The sequence below is a fragment of the Ictidomys tridecemlineatus genome, chromosome 8 (genome assembly GCF_052094955.1).
Source record: "Ictidomys tridecemlineatus isolate mIctTri1 chromosome 8, mIctTri1.hap1, whole genome shotgun sequence".
Classification (NCBI taxonomy): domain Eukaryota; kingdom Metazoa; phylum Chordata; class Mammalia; order Rodentia; family Sciuridae; genus Ictidomys; species Ictidomys tridecemlineatus.
In genome coordinates, this window is record NC_135484.1 from 39,967,970 (window position 1) to 39,986,272 (window position 18,303).

An 18,303-nucleotide genomic window follows, 5' to 3' on the forward strand; every position below is an offset into this window, starting at 1 on the left:
GATAAAGCAGTGTTTTGCCAATGTCAAAATTAGGAAGGGAAGTTTTTGAAAACACATAAATTCTGAAATCTTGCTCCAATCTTTCAGAAACTCCAAGGTGGAGACAAGGAATGTTTACTTTTACTTTTTACAAAGCTTTTCTTCGCTTTGATAATCCATTAGTTTGAGGATCATCCTTAAAGGGAAATTTATGTTTCTCAGAGAGGAACCTATAGATCACTTTCATGTGTATTATCTAAGATACTTGCTGAAAATACCAGGGAGTGGGGCGCCAAGAAGCTACATTTTTACAATTTGTTCAGTGATTTTATAAATACTAATTTCAATCATAAAATAGCTTATACATGCTTACCAAGATCTACAAAACAATATACAAAACATACAATGTCATGATTCTACATAGGTTTATTTCACTGTTTATACTGTATGGTTTCATCATTTCATTTTATCCCCATAATAACCCTGTGATATAAACATTGTTTCATTCATTTTTCTGACAAAATAAAGCATTAGAGAATACAGGTAACCTGCCCAAGATCACAAGATTAATAAAGGGATGGATTAGAACCAAAAACTGATGTCACATAGCTAGGAAGCAGCCTATCTTGCTACATAATGTGGGCTTAAGAGCTGAGTCCACCTTTTAATTAAACAACTTGCTAAGATCTTATCTGATGAAGCAAGTAAGAAATATGTCTCAGTTCCTGTTGGTTGGTTTTATTGGCAACTAACAAATGTTAGGGTCGTTATAACAATCACAGATTAATGAAGATAAAATGACTATCAACTACTAAGCAACAAGGTTTCACGGACTTCCTGGGATCATAAAATGATCTAAGGTAGGCATCATTTTGAGTCAACAACTTTCAGACACAAATATTTATCCTGAAAAGGCCTGGAAGTACTTTGTCCAGGATCTCCGGCAGTCAGTGAGGAGCCCACTCTGCAGAATTTAGTTATAGGACCTTGATTTCCTGGTCTGTCTTTACACCCTGGGTCCTGGACCCTCTGTTCCTAAACTCAAATGCTGATTGTTTGCTTTAGTGCAATTTCTTTCAGGGACTAAAGTATAAAACTGTTATCACTAGTAGACATATTATAAGGAGAGGATTTTGTTTCTCTTGCTGATGTCTCTAAATTCCTCTAAGAGATTTGTGAAAATGCGTGCTTCTCTTGAACTCTTGAAAGTTCCTCCTATATTCCCTATCCTGAACCAACCAGTTTGACCACAATTATAATTATGGCACATGAACAAGCATTTCATAAATAAAATGAAGTTGAGTAGACCTTAGCTATGTGAGACCTACCTTTGTTTTGTTTTGTTTTTTTAAACTCACTAAAAGTGTTAATGAAAAATAAAAAAGTTGTCCAAAGCATTGGAACTTTTTAAAAAAATACAAATTCTTGCCCCTTTCATGTTCATGCTTTATCCCTATCTTCCTTCTTACTGATGTTACAAACTTTCTAAACTATGCAGACACAGATGTTTCGACAAATGGAAAAAAGATAACAGAAGTGATATCAAGAAAGAGAAATTTCTTTTTTTTTTTAAGTTTTCGGCGGACACAACACCTTTGTTTGTATGCCAGGCCAGCGCGCTACCGCTTGAGCCACACCCCTAGCCCCGAGAAAGAGAAATTTCTAAAGAATAAATCACATACTCACTAGCTACAAATAGATTTTATGAATATTTTTTGATTGAGACCTCTTTTTGTTTTATGAAGAATGACAAATTTATAAATTTTGCATTCCAGCTCAAGATTGTATATCTATGTTTGGTCAAGTGTTTTATTAAAGGAACTACTTCTCCTACAAAATCAATATCGAATTTATTAAATAGAGAAGAAAGGATACTTACAAATCATTGGTTAAAATATGCAGTTATTTCTAAGGCAGGCTTAGAAAGAAAACTTTACGTCCTGTAAATTTAAAAAAAAAATAAGCAAAGTAAAAGAAAACTATGAAGGATCAGAAAAAAAATGATAGTCCAGTTAAAAAATAAAATTTTGTGCAAATCAAAGCTACTCTAAGATTCTATCTCACCCCAGGCAGAATGGCAACTATCAAGAATACAAACAACAATAAATTTTGGGGAGGACGTAGGGAAAAAGGTACACTCATATTGCTGGTGGGACTGCAAATTGGTGCAACCACTCTGGAAAGCAGTATGTAGATTCCTTAGAAAACTTGGAATGGAACCACCATTTGACTCAACTATCCCACTCCTCAGTTTTTACCCTAAGAACTTAAAATCAGCATACTACACTGATGTAGCCCCATCAATATTTATAGCAGCTCAATTCACAATAGATAAACTGTGGAACTTACTTAGATGCCTTTCAATAGTGAATGGATTTTAAAAAAACTGTGGTGTATATACACACAATGGAATATTATTCAGCATTTAAAGAAAATAAAATTATGGCATTTGCAGGTAAATGTATGGAGTTAAAGAATATAATGCTAAGTGAAGTAAATCCCCAAAAAACCAAAGTCCAAATGTTTTCTCTGATAAGTGGATGTTGATTCATAATGGGGGATTGGGGCATGGGAAGAATAAAGTAACTTTGGATAAGGTAAAGGGGAGTGTGGTGAGGGCAGGGGGAGAGGGTAGGAAAGACGGTGGAAGGAGATGGACATCATTACCAGGCACATGTATGATTGCACAAATGGTCTGATTCTATATCATGTACTACCAGAGGATTGAAAGTTGTGCTCCATCTGTGTACAATGAATCAAAATTCATTCTACTCTCATGTACAACTAATTAGAAAAAATAATACAAACAAATAAATAAATATTCAAATTTTAAATATCTTGGCTGTGTGAGTTTTTTAGGTTGAATTAAAATTGGTAAATTTTTGTATTACCTTCTTGGGGAAAGTAGAACCTCCAATTGATGACACAGTTTTCTATTAAAATTCAAAAGGTCTTAATGTTTAACATCTAGTGTTAACACCCAAGATTACCAGCTACAACTGTCATGTATAACTAATTAGAACAATTTTTTTAAAAAGATGTTATAGTACATATATTTATGTATATATGTATGTTATAGTACATATATTTATGTATTTATGTATATTATGTATATATATGGAGAGAGAGAGAGAGAGAGAGAGAGAGAGAGAGAGAGAGAGAGAGAGAGAGAGAGAGAGAGAGATTACCAGCTACAAAACCCAGTAGATGAATACTGCATAAATGCTACCAGGGCTCAATGGGCTCAATGGCACATTGAAAAACTCATCACATAAAACTAACCAATTTACAGCAAACATTTGTACACATGAATATGGAAAAGATCACAGTAAGAAAATATGTGGCATGGGCTATACCATGAAGAGGTTGTAGAAATACAACACAGTTTCAGAATATGAGAATCATTGGCACCTTTCATGAGTTTCCTGAGGTTATTGTATCAAGCTTTCAGCACATATGTTTGGAGCATGTGGAAGGAATCTAACTAACTGGCTTCTAGAAATTGAAATAAACTACAAAGATACAATTCCTATTCACAGAATGGCCCTACATCTTGAGGCTTAGCACCTGATGAGGAAGGGTAAAAAATAATAAAAGTATGACCCATTAGTATTTGCATTAGCCACCCTGTAAATTCCACCCTGTAAATTAGGGCACCCTGTAAATTCCCTCCACCACACTCCTACTGGGCTGGTTGTTTGCTACTCACTTTTCCTGGACTATCAAGATGTTCTAAGTGTTGGTTTTTTTTTTTTTAATTTATGCTTGCTCCTTACAAATCCATTCTTCATGTGGATGTCAGGTGGAATATTTCTAATTCCATTATATCTTCTCAAGACCATTCTAGGATAAATCCCTTTCAGCCTATCACCTACAGGATCAAGTCCAAGGTCTTTTATATGATAGAAGCTGTCCTCCAGGAGCTGGTTCTGTCTACCTCTCCTATTTCACCCATGCTCAATGTTCTGAAGTTGTACCCAGCTAAAAGAACCTTTGACACATACTAATATTTGTTCATCCACTCTGGGTCAACTTGGGCACCCATTTTCCAGAAGCTTTGTATTTACCTTCAGGTGCACCTCTGTACTCACCCTGTTACATCTCTCTGATTGCACTTATCACATGCTTTGTAAATTTCTAATTCCTGTCTACCTTTCTGCCTCACACAGTTTGTTTTTTTTATATTTTTTAAGCTTTTTGAGAGCATGGGTGGTGACTCACTTCTCTTATCCTTAGCACAGTGTTTTGCAGAAGGTAGGAGGAATGTAATAAATAATTTGTTGAAAGTCAAGGTGCATGAGGTGCTTTTCATACTAAACAGCTGCCTGATTGCAGATTTTTATCACCTTGGAGGAATTTTAATATCAAAAGCAGACAAATTTTAACTTCATTCCTATATAAAACTTTTCAAATGGTTTTTGTTGTTCCCCTCACTCTCAACCTGAGACCATTTCCCTTTAGTTGAGTCCTATATCTGAAGACCAGATATAAGGAACTGAGATGAGGAAGAGAAAAGTAAATGAAGAAATGATCATACAGGAAGTAGTAATAAAGTAAAAATGTCTAAAATTCAAAGTTTTATATGAAAATGAAAATATGAACCCCTAAAAAACAAGATAAAAAAACTTTAATGGTTCTAATTCTTTCAACTATTTGCATTGAATTTTTTGCAAAGACCTAGTAGAAACTGCAAACAGGAATTCTCTATATAAAGTCAATTAGATAAGAACTGCTACTTGCATTTTTAAAGGTGTTTTTAAAGCTCCTATAATTTTATACCCTTTCCATAATTAAATTTTTAATTTTATTTCATTATTTCTACCTATTTCTACCATTAAAATCCCTCACATTAGAAACACTGAAAAGTGAGAACTAGCAGAGATCTTAAATATCGCCTAGATCAGTAATTTCAACCTATATATATTTTTTATCTGAAGAATATTTTCTTCTCAAACAAACTCTTTAGCAGCAAGCCATAGTATAATATAGATGTTATATATAGGACTGCTATAGGGACCACAATCTTCTAGGCCCCAGGCTCCACCCATTTTTCCTTATTTCCCAGGCTCCTTATTCCAATGGGGCTATAGTTTAAAAACAATATGGACACACCGCTGTAGAGATGAAGCTATCAGCCTGGAAACAGAAGAAATGTAGCCAGTTCAAGACAGAATACAATGAAGTAGCTTACATGATAAATTCTGATACTTGTCCTTCTTCGCTTTGGTGCCCCTTCCTGCATTTCAAGGACTAGCTTCCCTGAATATCCCAATCTAATCTCAGCTGTCACTACATAAACTATAAGCAGGTTAAGACTCAAGGTCATTTCTTCTTCTAGGGTTTGGTAAAATAATGAATACTTATTTTCTCTTCCAAATTAATAGTTTCTAATTTGGAAGTTTTAATTACTCAAGCATCCAGCCATGTCAATATGCAAACAACATGCCCAAAGAAGAAAGATCCATTGACCTTCTAACACAAAACTTTGGAGGTGCTCAAAAATCATGACAAATACTATTTTAATGCAATATATTTTAAAAAAATCAAAATTTGTACAAAATAAATCTATGATAAATAAACTACCAAATCTTAAATACATATTTGCTCTTGAACTTATATAACAGATACATATCTCACCTCATCCGGCAACTTCTCTGAAAAGTGAAGTGTAAATATAAAAATGATGGCAGGTTAGTTATGTAAATTTCTAACTAGGATTGTGAAGAGGAAATGTTGCTTGAAAGAGAAACCCAGTAAAAAGCATGTCCTTCTTCAAAGACCTTTACACATCAGTCTGGACGACTGGGAATTAAGTTGTTTGGGAACAAATAAGCAACTCAACAATTATAATACATGAGTTATAATTTAATCAAAGCTTGCACTCAACTATTCTACAATTTCAGTGAACTACTAAATTTAGTTGTTGCTGCTTCAACAAGTATTCTTTTCCATTATGTTTTATTTTTTAAAAGCAAATTACTGTTTTAAAGTATATAAAAACATGAAAGTTGAAATGTGTCAGGTGAACATCATTGAACTCTGTAAAACAAATTAACCACTTCAACTGTAAGACCTAGTTTTAAAGGCTGTTCTAAAGAAGATGTAAAATATTTAAACTTTACAGCAGGACAATGGTGAAAGTAATTATCAAAGAGCTGAATCATGGTGGCACTAGACAGTGCGTTCATTCATAAGGATGCTTTTTATCCACAGAACCCAAAAGAGTGGGCTTAAGAAGAGTGAGTTTGTCTGACACAGAGTAGGCACTTGACACACCTTTATTGAACAAAATAATTAATCATAGAATAAAAGTAGAAAAAAGACTGGAAACAGGTAAACTAGGTCCAGATTATAAAGAGTTTTGTATTAGTGAGCTACTGATCAGTTTTAACAAGGTTTAACAGCAACAACAAAAGTGAATATTTAAAAGAAGAGGTTGCTTGACAGTGAGCAAAGACAAATCCAGCTAAAAGTCTCTAGAAGTAATGTTGGTAATGGGCAATAAAAATCCACCAAAGGATTTAGATGGTAAAATTGGAGTAAGGAAGATATGGCAGATAATATTAGTTGACTGCCAATAGTTTTTCTTTTTCCCTTCTACAGAGTGAGAAAGTTTAGCTGGGTATACAGCTAAAGATGATATTACCAAGTGTCAAAACCTGTCCATGGCTGTAAATGGACTGTTGTGCATAGAACCCTCCTGAGGGAATAGGTCTGGCATTGTGAACTCCCTGTAGGACCCCCTCAGAGACTGGTCGCCTGCTGCAGGTGAACCTCCTTAAGCTCTGTCAAAGATCCCAAACAGCACCTGAGATGGGTGTGACCTGCCAAGATGTCAATCAATCTGCTGACCAGAAGACATCAAGAAGCAAGACTCCACCCTTTAAACCTTACCCCTGTCTTTGATGTATCTTTTTTTTGGGGGGGGGGGTCTAGTCTAGTTCCAAAACCCATGTAGACTAGGTCTATCAGGGGCTTCACTTTTGTAAATATAATTCTGAGTGTTTGTGCTTTATTGTTTGTTAATTATTTGAGATATTAAGACTTAGGGTGGCTTTTACGGTGGCACAGATTCCTTTGGGCAGAAGAACCCTCCAATGAGATGCTGGCCATCTTCCCCTGAAAAACCAAGCCTCCCATGCAGGAGTGATACATTGCACTTCTAGGTTGCTTAATGAAAGAAAGCAGAGTGTTCTCTTCCTCTCTCCCCTTCCTACAAACTGGACTGCACCTCCATAAGGTGATCAAAGAGAACTCCCTGGGAATGTCATGACTGCAAGACAGAAAGATCCTGCATTTCAACACTGTCAAGCCTCTAAAAAGCCTGGTGCCACATACCTGGACTGTAAATGAGACAGAACAAAACTTACAGTGTGTTTAATCTACTGTTATTTTTTCAACTTTGTTATAATTGCAAACCCATGTCTTAACTAGTATATATGGATACAAAAAATATATATCAAAATGGAAAATTTCATGGAATGTGTTTCTAAGCTACATTGAATGAGGAAGTGGGATGAGCTGAAACACTCCCAAGATTTTCTAAGGAGCTAGGACAATAGTAGAACCAATAACAAAATAACAGATGAGGGCAAACTGGTGGTGTTCAGATGGTAGCAGAAGAACCAGGGGGAAATGTTTGGTAAGTAACTGGAAATATGGGCCTGGGATTCAGACTGAAGGAAACAATTGAAAATGGAAATTTCAGCAAATTTTGTATAGAACATACAGTTCAAAAAGTGAGAATTAATAGAATCTCAAACTAACAGAGATCAGAAGGTGCTAAAAACTGAACAATGGGTTGGTTTCACACAGGCAGGAAGAAGCAGCAGTGATCAACGCAGGAAAAAAAAAATAAGAATGCTATTTCTTACGTAGGCAAGGTAGTGATTAAAAATATGGAATAATAAGCTTAACTTTGACTCAAGCTGACAAACAAATTTAAAGGGAATTTGATGTGGTCTATAAACGTCTTAAATCCATTTAAAGATTTCATGAAAAATTAAAGCAATCATTTCTTGAAATAGGAAAGCATTCATCAGGGTTCTGAACAAGCCAAGTCTCAATCATACTTTAGCTTCTATTTAAATTTCCAGAATTTCGAGAGTAAAAAGAACAAACAGTTACCTGTATCATTCTTTCTTTTATTAATTCTCACAATAGAGGAAGAAATGAAGTAAGAACAACAAAGGGAAAGGGAAGCAGAGTCACTTTGCTACTTACTCATCCTTTCTAGGAGGCTGATGTTAATGCACAGAAATGACGAATCAAAACAAAATCCTCCTCCTCAACTTTTATTGTGTTAGTAGATCTCACATTTTCACATTAAGCTTCGAAGCTGATAATACAATGTTGGAAGCTTAAGAGGCAAGAATTCGGAAGCCATGTCATTTGTGAAATGCATTCTAATTGCTGAAAGGTCACCAGCATTTTGGAACATTCAGGCAACACTGCATCATGCCCTTCACCTTTCTCACCTGGCCTGGGCCAATAAGCCAATCAATCAGTCAATCAGAAGGCTTTCTTTCTTCCTTCCTTCCTTCCTTCCTTCCTTCCTTCCTTCCTTCCTTCCTTCCTTCCTTCCTCCCTCCCTCCCTCCCTCCCTCCCTCCCTCTCTCTCTCTCTCTCTCTCTCTCTCTTTCTTTCTTTTTTTGGAACTGGAGATTGAACCCAAGGGCACTTTACCACTGAGTCACATCCCCAGACCTTTTTATTTATTATTTTGAGACAGTCTTGTTAAGTTGCTTATGGCCTCACTAAATTGCTGAGAGTGGCTTCATACTTGCAAGCCTTCTGCCTCAGTCTCCAGAGACACTGAGATTACAGGTGTGCACCACCACACTTGGCCAGGAGGACATTTTCTATGAAGCAGGTAGATCAAAGATTTCTGCTTTTCATTCCACTGTCTACTTCAGATGGATGAAAAACACCATACTTGCTTTTTCCTGAAGATTACTTGCTTGCTTGCTTTAGCCTGCAGAATGTATGTTATATCTCTCCAAGGGACAAAAGGGGAGATTCCAGAATTTTTTTTATCTCTGTTTTCATTGAAATCAATTATACTAATTGGTTTTGTATGAGAAATTGATATTCCCTTTCTTTCTTTTGAAGAGAATCTGTTGGTAATATTCTTTTCCTTTTCACATAGTGATTGCATTATACATGGTCTTTCTAATTGTTTGGGGATAGTTTTTATTATTGTTGTTTTTAGTGTTTTCTCCTGGAGTTAAATAATCAGTCTCTTTTTATGTTCTTAATACTGGCCTACATTTTGGAATCCCACACCCCCTCAATTTTTTTACATAAAGTTCAGACACTACTTGTTTCTATTCCAAGTAGAAAGGACTGCCCTAAAATGACCTTTCCTGTATAAGTGGTTAACAAAATACCTGAGCAAATGTTGCTGTGCATTTTGGGGTTGTGTAGATTTCTGCTTGTTTTGAGTTATAAGGAGATGTGTATTTGTCAAGAGTGGGAGCAACAGTAGAGTTGGGGGCTTGTGCTTTAAGATACTTAGCATTTGATATGTAAAACTGACATTGCTACTCCCATCTGTCTGTGTACCTCCACAGTTGTGGTTTGTGTGGTTCCAGAGCTGATGCTATACTATGACCTGAGACCACTCAGACCAACCAGGAAAGTCCCTCTTCTTACCCTCTTACCTTATGTCACATAAACACAGCACTAAAGCAGAGAACTCTCATTTATTATAAGGCACTCACTGCTTTTTATCATTTGTATGCAAAACGTCAGTAAAGATAGTAACTTTTAAATGTTTCCACTGATATTAAACTTTTTAGCCTGTATGAGTTTCTTACCAATGTCATAATCTTCAAATACTAGGAAATCAGCTTATAAATCTCATATGTGTTTCACACATTTACAATATTTTTAAAAGATGTATCTGAGGTTAAAGAGTTAACTGTTAGGCATCATATTTAATAAAATAATTTTATATTAATTATAAAATAAATTGAAATAAAATGTAAGCCTACCCCCAACATTATTATATCCATAGTAGAAGATTTACATCAGACATCCAAACAAGCAATTATGCTCATAAAAGAAAGCTAATGAAAACTATATCAAACATAAAAGTGAACACTCTAACTAGTTGGGAAAGAAGGGAGCAATTGCTGAGTGCCCATGATTTTCAAGATAGTTTAAACATTCTCCCACTAAATACTTAGAAAAGCCCCTAGAAATAAATATTAATACTATAGGATACTTGAAGCTTCAAGCCTGAATTCTAAGAGAACTAATGTCAAGCAGAGATAAGATTTGAATCCAAGTCTTCCTGGCACAAAGCCATACCGACTTAATAGTAGTAATTTACTACATCAACCCTCAGGACCAGAGAAGAAGAAATTTGGGGGAAAGTAAAATTGATGGATTCTACTTCAGAGGCCTCTGTGGATAGATCCCATATTTTTCATGATTTTTTTATTAAATATACTATTAGCATTATATTTGATATCAGATGCTCCATCTCTACCTTGATAATATCAATAACATGTTCAGAGGAGCCTGATTCATTTAAAAAGCATAGAAATGTATCTATTAAGGCAGCTCAAGACCATCAATAAATATGTTGTCATCTTGCATGACTAACAGAGTAACAGGTATTTTAATAATCTCCTAGAATAACAGTTCGAAAGAGGAGAAGAGCAAAACAGAACCAGAATGCATCTCCCAAGTTGAAAATTATTTTTTAACAAAGTATTATAATTTGGTGTCTCTTTTTATAAGTCAAGGTTGGACCTAGTTGGAGGAAGTAGCCTGTTAGAAGGGTTTATATTCTTCCTAGGCCCTCCTTCCCTCTCATTCTCTCTTTCAACTTCCTGACTACCAAGAGCTGGAAAGCATTCTCTACCACATGCTTCCACCACATGCTTGGGCCTGCTTCATCTCAAACCCAAAGCAATGGAGACAGCTAACCATGGACTGAAACTCTGAAACCATGAGCCAAAATAAATCTTTCCTCCTCTAAGTTGTTCTTGTCAGGTATTTTGGTCACAGAGACATAAAGATGAATCATACAGTCTCCAAAGTCCAAATTCAGAACAAAAAAATATTTTAATATACTTTGTATGAAGATGCATTTTTTCCCTAGGATGCTATTCACCAGGCATGTTAAATTCTAAGCATTACACAATATACTTGATTTCTTAGAAAATGAATCAATTTTTTTTAATAGGCTTCTCCTTAAAGCATTCAATTCAATTAAATTTTAAGGCTAAAAGGATATAAACAAATTCAAAAAGGAACAACAAAAGAAAACTCAACAAAAATATATTTCATGTCAAAATTCTCTCTTTCCCCAAATTTGAGAATGACTACAAGTCTCATACAAAGTGTTATTCACAACTAGCTGAATTTATACTTCCTGTAACAGCACCTTATTCATGTCAGGATTTATCTGGCTCTGAGAAAAATGGCAGCTGCTGTGGTGATTCACTAAAACTAATTCTCTAAGTAGCTGCTGCTGCTGCAAGCTATGTTCCAAACATCAATCATTCTCTGATTATCGCACCTTGTTCAGACACATCATCAGCCCAGTCTATTGATTTTGTTGTGTGTTGATCTTTTCATTGCACTGCAGTATTACTGTTGTCATATCAGGCTGTACTAGTTGAAATAAAATCATATTGAGGATTTTAAAATATCAAAATAACTATATAATCATGAATATATATTCATATTGTGAAAGAGATGGTGAAAAGAGCATCCATCCTAAATGCATGATTTTCAGTAAAATAATTCCATCCAGCTCCACATTTCTCTGAGGGATTAATCTCAGTTGGTCACACTTCAGCAGTAACAACAATAACAGATCTGGGGTTATGGAACAAACTGTGTTCTCCAGTATGACATGTTAAAGTCTTAACCTCCAGTATCTGTGAACATGATCTTATTTGTAAGCAGTCTTAGCAGATGTAACCAAGTTAAGATGAGGTCACATGGGAGTAGGGTAGGCCCTTCATCCAATATGACTTGTGTTCTTATGAAAAGAGGGAAGACAAGTGTGAAGACACAGGCACATGGGGAAAACATCATGGGAAGAGATGCGAGTGGTGCATCTACAAACCAAGGCATACTCAAAAATTTACAGAAGCTCAAAGAGGCAAGGAAGCTTCTGCCCCGGTAGGCTTCCTAGCCCTGCTAACACTTGAATTTCAGACTCTGATCTCCAGAATTGTGAGAAAGTAAATTTCTGTTTTATGCCACCCAGTTTGTAGTACTTTGGGGACTTCTATTTGGGAATACTACAGACTATTAGCAGTTCTTAGAGGAGATGGGTATAAACTGGGTTAAACCAGTAAACCACAGTGGCATCATAGATTCTTCTTTCAGGTCACATTTTCTCAGATTAGAGACTTTCCTTGAATTAGAGTATTCCTGAGGGTGTAGCTAATTCCTAGGATCAGGAAAATCAGAACCAAACTAACAGATTGTAGATTAAAGAACACATAAAAATGGCTTGAGATGAACCAAATGTCCATAACAGTTTGCGTTTCTAGTGCTCCCAGGTGTCATCTTATGACCTCTAGTAATTAACTTTATAAGCCATGACACAGTTAATCATGCCCATAAATTACAACACACTCATTTAAAATCATTGAATTTCTATTTCTATGAAGACCTTCAAAGCAAATGAAATATAGAAGAAAAGAGACAATCATAAAAAAAGAGAAACAACAGAAATAGGCTAAGGAATTGAGCCATTAAATTAAATCTTCACAATTCTTTATTCAAACAAAGTATTCCCTTGGAAGGCAGCAAGACACAGCTGCTAGAACCAGACACCCTTTAATCATGCCAGAACCCCTACTGCCAATCCCTGTGTCTTTTACCCTCTTTAAACTTCAGTTGACTCATTAGCAATATAAGACTAATAACTCCACCAAACTCATAAAGTATTCAGTAATTGTCAGCAAACTTATTACTAATCTCAAAGTTGGCCCAACTTGTTACTTCACTCATGGAAGACGTATTTCCCTAAGCCTTTGCTTTCTGTTTTTAAACCAGAAAGAAAGAAAAATACAAAATAGATCAACTCCAAAAAATACCCATGGTGCCATAAAATTACTTCATAACCTCACTTGGGCAATGTAATCAGACAATTTTACTCTTTTTACTTTTGTAAATTTTTTGAAGTATCTTTCTAAAGTGTTGTAATCTTTTTCTCCTGTTTGGTAAACAGAAGATATTCAATACAGCAGTATCTTTTTGATCACTGAGCCTATTGTAGTTTTTGATGATTATTGTTATGAATATCAAATATTACTAACATGATATTTCTACATTAAACATGTTAGTAAATATATCAGAATAGACTTTTACAATGTACATTGCATGTCCCCAGTTCTCAGTCTGTCCACTTATAATGTTGATTCTTTTGCTTCATACTCCGTGTGTGGAGTCTCCAACATCTAAAAAACTATCTATCATGCCCTAAATCTTTTCTTCTAGAAATGAAATAGATAGCAACTATATATAACTGATATTTTAAAAAACGTTTTCAAACTGTTACACTTTTGAGTCTAAATGTAGCTCTGTGGTATAGCACTAGCCCAGCATGCATGACACTCTGGGTTCAATCCCCAGTATCAGAAAAAAAAAAAAAAAGGATAAATTTCATGTTGTTGATTTTTCTTTCATCAATCTGTCCTAAGATAAATATCAAGTCTACCATATGATATCCTTCTCAGTCTTGTGTCATTGCACTGTTGACAGAAATGCCCTCAAGTATTGAATTCCACCAAGAAGAGTGCTATGGAGAATGCCACTAGAGATCTTCTTCCACCTTGAAATAAGTCTAGTCAAGAAATAAAGACAGGGCTTGTACAAATGGATCTTGTATTTGAATATGGTTAACATGGCATTACTCCCCAAACCTATCTACAGGTCTACAGGACCAAACATAAGCCCTATCAAAATTCTTCATCTTATTTATTTATTTGTTTGTTTGTTTATTTATTTATTTATTTTTGCAGAAATCAACATACTGATTCCTAAAATTCAATTAAAATACAAGAAATGCAAAATATCCAAATAATCTTAGAAAAAACAGGAGGCTCACACCTTCTGATTTTGAAACTTACTACAAAGCTATAGTTACCATGGCCATGTGCTATTGACCTAAGGACAGACATGTAGATTTATCGAACAGAACTGAAAGAAATAAAACCACATATTTATGGCAAATTGATTTTCAATTAGTGCAATGTAAAATGGTGCTGGCTCTTTGGAAAACATTTTGGCACTTTCTCAAATTAAACATAGTTACCATATGAGTCAGCCATTCCACTCTTACATATATGACTATGAGAAATGAAAGTACAAATTCACACACACACACAAAAAAAACTCATTCAGGAATGTTCATAGCAGTGTTCAGCACAATAGCCAAAGATGTAAAATTACAAATATCCATCAACTGATGAATGCCTAAATAAAATGTAGTATATACATAATAAAAAGGGATGAAATATTGATTTATTCTTCAACACAGTTAAACCTTGAAACTTCATGCTAAGTGAAATAAACCACATGTTGTATGATTCCATTTACACAAAATGTTCAAAATATGTAAATTTATACAGACCAAGAAGTTCAAGGTAGCCTACATCTAGTTAGGAGGTGTTTTAAGCTTAGAAAATGAGGAGTCACAGGTAACGATTATAGAGTTTTGTCTTTGGATAATGAGAATGATCTAAAATGTATTGTGATGGTATGTGAATGTACTAGAATCCATTGCATTATATACTTAAATGGGTGACTCTCATGGTGAATGAATTACATGTTAATAAATATATTTTTAAAGGTTAAATAAACTTACTACAAGTGTACTCAGATGATGTTAATGTTCAGTGAATTTCTGAACGGGAATTACAGTGTGCAATATTTCAATCATGTTTATCTATAGAGCTATTTATTCTTTTAGCATTTTGAGAAACACACTGATTATAGATCCCAACATGAACTTATTTTTCCTTTTTCTGAAACATTCAATGTAGATTATGATGCCTGTTTGTTTCACTTAACATGTCTTTATATGTTCTACCTTTTGATTATTCTAAAATAGCAAAAAATGTCAAAGTGTGAATATCCAGTGTATAAATGTAAGTGCCATGTATACATAAAGTTTCATTTAAATGATTGGCTTTTTAGATGAACAGTCACATTGATTTCATGAACATGTGAATTACTGGGATTTTTTCTTCTATTTACAACTCAGTTTCAAATCTGATTTCTTAAAGAACCATACATTTCCATACAAACGCATGCTGCCTTTGGCTAAATAATAGACACAATTATCCTTTAGTCTACAAAAAACCATGGGAGAAGATTGCCTCCTCTTATTTTGATCAAGATTCTGTGCTTAAAGGAACAAGGACTGTGTGTGTGTGTGTGTGTGTGTGTGTGTGTGTGTGTGTGTGCGCGTGTGTGTACTGCTGGAGATTGAATCCAGGTCCTACAGTATGCTAAGAAAGCACTCTATCACGAAGTTAAAGCACTATCCCAGGAACAGAATCTTCTTAGTATAAGTAATCATGTGCTTATTTAATTCTAAGATATTTATAATAGTTTGGAACTTAAATGTCCTCCAAAAACCCCTGCTAAAGGGTTGTTCCCCAGAATAGTATTGTAAAGAGGTAGTGGAAACTTGAAGAGCTGAGGTCTAGTGAGAGGTTCTACGTCATTAGGGGCATGTTCTAGAAGGGAATAGTGGAACCTGTCCCTTCATCTTCCTCCCTTACTTTTTCACTTCCAAGTGAGTGAGGTGAATGGGTTTGCTTTGCTATGTGCCCTAGCCATGACATACTGTCTCTCCACGGGCCCAGAAAAGCACATAACCAAGTGCTTTGACTGTGCCAGGAACTATGCTAAAATCTCTGTGCACTTTGTGACTATTCATCCTTCAGCAGCCTTACTGGATAGCAACCACTGTCATCTACATTTTATACATGAGGACTAAGCTCAGAAAGGCTAATACCCAAGGTTGCCCATTTAGAAATTTTAGGGATTTAAATTCATTTCTCCCTAATTGCTGATCTGAACTAAAGGAAGCAGTAGTAGTATGAATAGCGCTAATACTACCAATGATATAAATATTAATAATGATGCTGAACAATCCCTGTGCACTCCACATGGTTTTAAATTTTTATACATGTTAATTTTTGAATCCAACAATCTTATGAATCAAATTATTATCCCCAATTTACAGATGAGCATACAGAGTATATTATTCTGGCTTTCCTCCCTTCAAGTATTCCCAATTTTTAAGCTTGTTTTTATTATTGCCCTCCTTGAATAATAAGTCAAAGAATAAAGGTAGTCCTTATGAACTTTTCAAAAAAAAATATAAAACTGTCCCACGCTCTGCTTTTGGTGGTACCCTAACAAAGGCATAAACATATAGTAAAAACAATTTCTAGAGAAACCAAAACATAGTAGACAATTGTTAATTATTATCAGAGTTATCCTAATATTCTCTAGAAAGATATGATCATTCCCATTTTATTGATGAGAAAACAGACTGAAAGAGGTTGCTGAAGCCATAAGCTTATGTGTATCAGGGTCAGGATTGAAAATTCAGATCCTGCATTAAATCTAAGCACACTAACTAAGTATCACTTATAATTCACAGGGGGGAAAAACATGATATACAATAGAAGTCAGCAGTCTCCGTGCTTTTAGGCATCTGATGGGGGTCTGAGAACATATCCCCCATGGAGATGAGGGGATAACTATACGTACTAATTAGCATGATGTAAAGACCTTAAATTTGCAGTGACTTAGGGCAACGGTAGAGAATTAGAATTTGTGGTTCTTTAAGGTTATCAAACGCACCACAACATATCTGATATTTGGCAAACCCCTGATGTTTAGTCATGACCTTTAATGAATCAAACAAGAGCCACATGATTTCTGTGTCTGTAAAGTTTTACTGAGAGAAATTTTATTGGTTTTATGAGGACATTGAGATGTGACTGAAAGCCAATGTTTAAGCTGGATCACTTCCTAGTCTTTCAAAGATTAGAAACACACAGCTAAAAAAAAAAAAAAGTGTTCAATTAAGGACAAATAACAGTTTTCTTGAAAAATTCACATAAGAAAGTCCAAGCAACTCCTACCAAGCTGTAATGAGAAAGGAAACGACAATATGGATATCCCCCAAACAAGAGACAATCCGAATGTATCTGCAATCATTGAGTCATAAATCCCCCTCACTATCAAATTCTACAAACTTCTCTAAAAAAGCCAAATTGGCCCCCAAATATCACTCGAATATCAGTGATATCAATATAAAAAATTAATAAAATTAACATAAATTGTGACACTAGATCAGGATGAATAGCTACATTTTGGGGGTAGATTATCACAAATAAGCCAACTGAATAACCACTCTGGGGGGAAATGCACATTTCCAAGCATTTTGGTGACATGGATGAAAGATCCCAATGAATATGTAACTAAAAGCAATTTTAGACTCATGTTCTGTTGGATAAAGAGAAACAACAAGGATAACTAATTAAAATTTTAACTATCATTCATTCTTTTAACAAATATTTATTGAACTAGAAGTAGCTGTGGTAGTATATAGTTGAGGTAGAACACAAAAAATAAGCAAGTGTATAAGGTACAACTTTGATAAAGGATACCAAGGAGAAAAAAAAATGTGTTGCTAGGCATAATGATAACTCAAAGAAGATTTAAATCAATTGGAGATATCAAAGACAATCTCTTTGAGGAGGTAAGGGAGGTGGAGATACACATGGTAAACATACCCAGTGTGCATAAACATAAGATCTTTGGTGGGGCTGGCCTTGAATGAAATGATTTTGCTTCATTTATATTCCAGTTCTGTTTTTACAACCTAAGTACCACATTTGTAATTTAGGGATCCCCTTGTTTCTCTTCTGTTCCACTCTCCGAGAGAGACTTCCAACTCTCAGCTAATCCTTCTTGAATCCTTATTCCATTCTTCCCAGATGAATTCTTGGCTGACTAGCTGCATGTCTGGAGCTATAACTGAGTGTTCATCTGCACTATGGGGCCAGAGTCAGTGAGAACCAGGTAGGTGGTACCAATGAGGATAAATCTTGGCAAAATTTATTTTTCTCAAATTCAATTACTCTATTAAATTTAAGTAAGCAAATTTCATTGAATTCTCCATAAACTGATTTTTCAGCTGTTTAGAAATATGCTTCAAATCTTAGTGTGCAGTTTATATAAAAACAAAGTGAGATTTATGCAATTGTTACTCTTTTTAAATCTTTGACAATATGTCTACAATACAATATTATTTTATGTAAC

At 35.0% G+C, this 18,303-nt stretch overlaps 1 protein-coding gene across 5 annotated transcripts in view; it reads right to left on the reverse strand.

Moving 5' to 3' along the window:
- Pkib (cAMP-dependent protein kinase inhibitor beta) overlaps positions 1-18,303 on the reverse strand; it is a 106,023-nt gene that overhangs the window by 38,580 nt on the left and 49,140 nt on the right. The window lies entirely within an intron of this gene.